This window comes from Nylanderia fulva, unplaced genomic scaffold (assembly GCF_048542155.1).
Source record: "Nylanderia fulva isolate GAGA-0341 unplaced genomic scaffold, ASM4854215v1 Scaffold1383, whole genome shotgun sequence".
NCBI lineage: Eukaryota > Metazoa > Arthropoda > Insecta > Hymenoptera > Formicidae > Nylanderia > Nylanderia fulva.
The window spans coordinates 15,001-17,541 of NW_028189605.1; the positions used below are offsets into that span (position 1 = coordinate 15,001).

At 56.8% G+C, this 2,541-nt stretch overlaps 1 pseudogene; it reads left to right on the forward strand.

Moving 5' to 3' along the window:
• The window catches only part of LOC146724317 (large subunit ribosomal RNA), a pseudogene marked incomplete at its 3' end in the record, with an annotated part of 2,570 nt that extends 29 nt beyond the window's left edge, over positions 1-2,541 (forward strand).

Genomic DNA, 2,541 nt, shown 5'->3' on the forward strand with positions numbered 1-2,541 from the left:
GAATTTAAGCATATTATTAAGCGGAGGAAAAGAAACTAACCAGGATTTCCTTAGTAGCGGCGAGCGAACAGGAAAGAGCCCAGCACCGAATCCCGCGGTTCCGCCGCAGGGAAATGTGGTGTTTGGGAGGATCCGCTTATCCCGAGGTGCCGCGTCGCGTCCAAGTCCATCTTGAATGGGGCCACTTACCCGTAGAGGGTGCCAGGCCCGTAGCGACCGGTGCGCGCCTCGGGAGGATCTCTCCTTAGAGTCGGGTTGCTTGAGAGTGCAGCTCTAAGTGGGTGGTAAACTCCATCTAAGGCTAAATACGACCACGAGACCGATAGCGAACAAGTACCGTGAGGGAAAGTTGAAAAGAACTTTGAAGAGAGAGTTCAAGAGTACGTGAAACCGTTCAGGGGTAAACCTAAGAAACCCAAAAGATCGAACGGGGAGATTCATCGTCAGCGGCGCTGGCTTCGCGTCGGTCGGCGATGTCCCGCGGAGTCCTTGCGGCTCGCGCGCGGGCACGCTACCGTGCGCCGATGTCCGGCGCTCGTCGTCGTGCACTTCTCCCCAAGTAGAACGTCGCGACCCGCTGGGTGTCGGTCTACGGCCCGGGTGCGGTGTCTGTCGCGTCGCCGGTAAAACGGCACGCGACAAACCCTCGGTCGCCCGGCCGGCTGCTCGGCGGTACGCGCAAGGTATCAGGCCGCACTATTCACGGTGCGTCGAGACCGTCGCAAGCGCGCGCCACGGTACTCGGAGGTTACGGACTTCGCGCCGTCCCCGGTCCTGGCCCGCTGTTGGTTACAGTACGGTACACCTTCGACAGGCCTGCGAACGTCTCCCGCGGTCTCGCGGGAGACCGATACCGGTCGGCGACGCTACTGCTTTGGGTACTCTTAGGACCCGTCTTGAAACACGGACCAAGGAGTCTAACATGTACGCGAGTCATTGGGACTTGTCGCGAGACCTAAAGGCGTAATGAAAGTGAAGGTCGGCCCTGGCCGTCGACCTAGGGAGGATGGGCCGCGTCGCGATGCGGCCTCGCACTCCCGGGGCGTCTCGTTCTCATCGCGAGAAGAGGCGCACCCAGAGCGTACACGTTGGGACCCGAAAGATGGTGAACTATGCCTGGTCAGGACGAAGTCAGGGGAAACCCTGATGGAGGTCCGTAGCGATTCTGACGTGCAAATCGATCGTCGGAACTGGGTATAGGGGCGAAAGACTAATCGAACCATCTAGTAGCTGGTTCCCTCCGAAGTTTCCCTCAGGATAACTGGCACTCGGCCGTTCCGCACGGAACGCGCGCGAGTCTCATCTGGTAAAGCGAATGATTAGAGGCCTTGGGGCCGAAACGACCTCAACCTATTCTCAAACTTTAAATGGGTGAGATCTCTGGCTTTCTTGAATTATGAAGCCACGAGCATCTTCGGATCAGAGTGCCAAGTGGGCCATTTTTGGTAAGCAGAACTGGCGCTGTGGGATGAACCAAACGCAGAGTTAAGGCGCCCAATTCGACGCTCATGGGACACCATGAAAGGCGTTGGTTGCTTAAGACAGCAGGACGGTGGCCATGGAAGTCGGAATCCGCTAAGGAGTGTGTAACAACTCACCTGCCGAAGCAACTAGCCCTGAAAATGGATGGCGCTGAAGCGTCGAGCCTATACTCTGCCGTCAGCGGCAAGTGGGGCGGCAACCGGGAGCGGGCGTTAGTCTTCTCTCGCGTCGTCACGAAGCCCTGACGAGTAGGAGGGTCGCGACGGTGAGCGCAGAAGGGTCTGGGCGCGAGCCTGCCTGGAGCCGCCGTCGGTGCAGATCTTGGTGGTAGTAGCAAATACTCCAGCGAGGCCCTGGAGGACTGACGTGGAGAAGGGTTTCGTGTGAACAGCCGTTGCACACGAGTCAGTCGATCCTAAGCCCTAGGAGAAATCCTATGTCAATGACGGCGTACAATATACTCGAGTGTCGAGAAATAATAATAAATATTATACGAAGGACACACGCCCGTCGGGCGAAAGGGAATGGGCCCGGGGTTTGCGATGCGGCCCCCCGCCCTCCCCGGGGGGCCCCGTTCTCCCTCGCGAGAAAAAGGCCCCCCCCCAGACCTACACTTTTGGGAAAAACCCCAAAGATGGGGAACTAAGCCTTTTGGTTTCAGGACGAAGTCAGGGGAAAAATGATGGGGGTCCGTTCCATTCTGACGTGCAAATCCCATTTGTCGGAACCCGGGTATAAAGGGGGGAAAAAAACTTTTAAACGAACCATCAGTACCCGGTTCCCTCCGAAATTTTTCCCCCATGATAAACTGGGGGACTTTGGCCCAAATTTTTTTCCCCCACGGGAAAAGCGCCCCGAGTTTTCCCCAATTTTTGGTAAAAAAACGAATGTTAGAGGGCCCTTTGGGGCCCGAAACGAAAACCCCCAAACCCATTCTCAAACTTTAATGGGTTTAGAAACTCTGGCTTTCTTGAATTTTGAAGGGCCCCGACATCTTCGGTCAGAGTGCCAAGTGGGGGGGGCCCTTTTTTGGGAAGGGAGAACTGGGCTGTGGGTGAA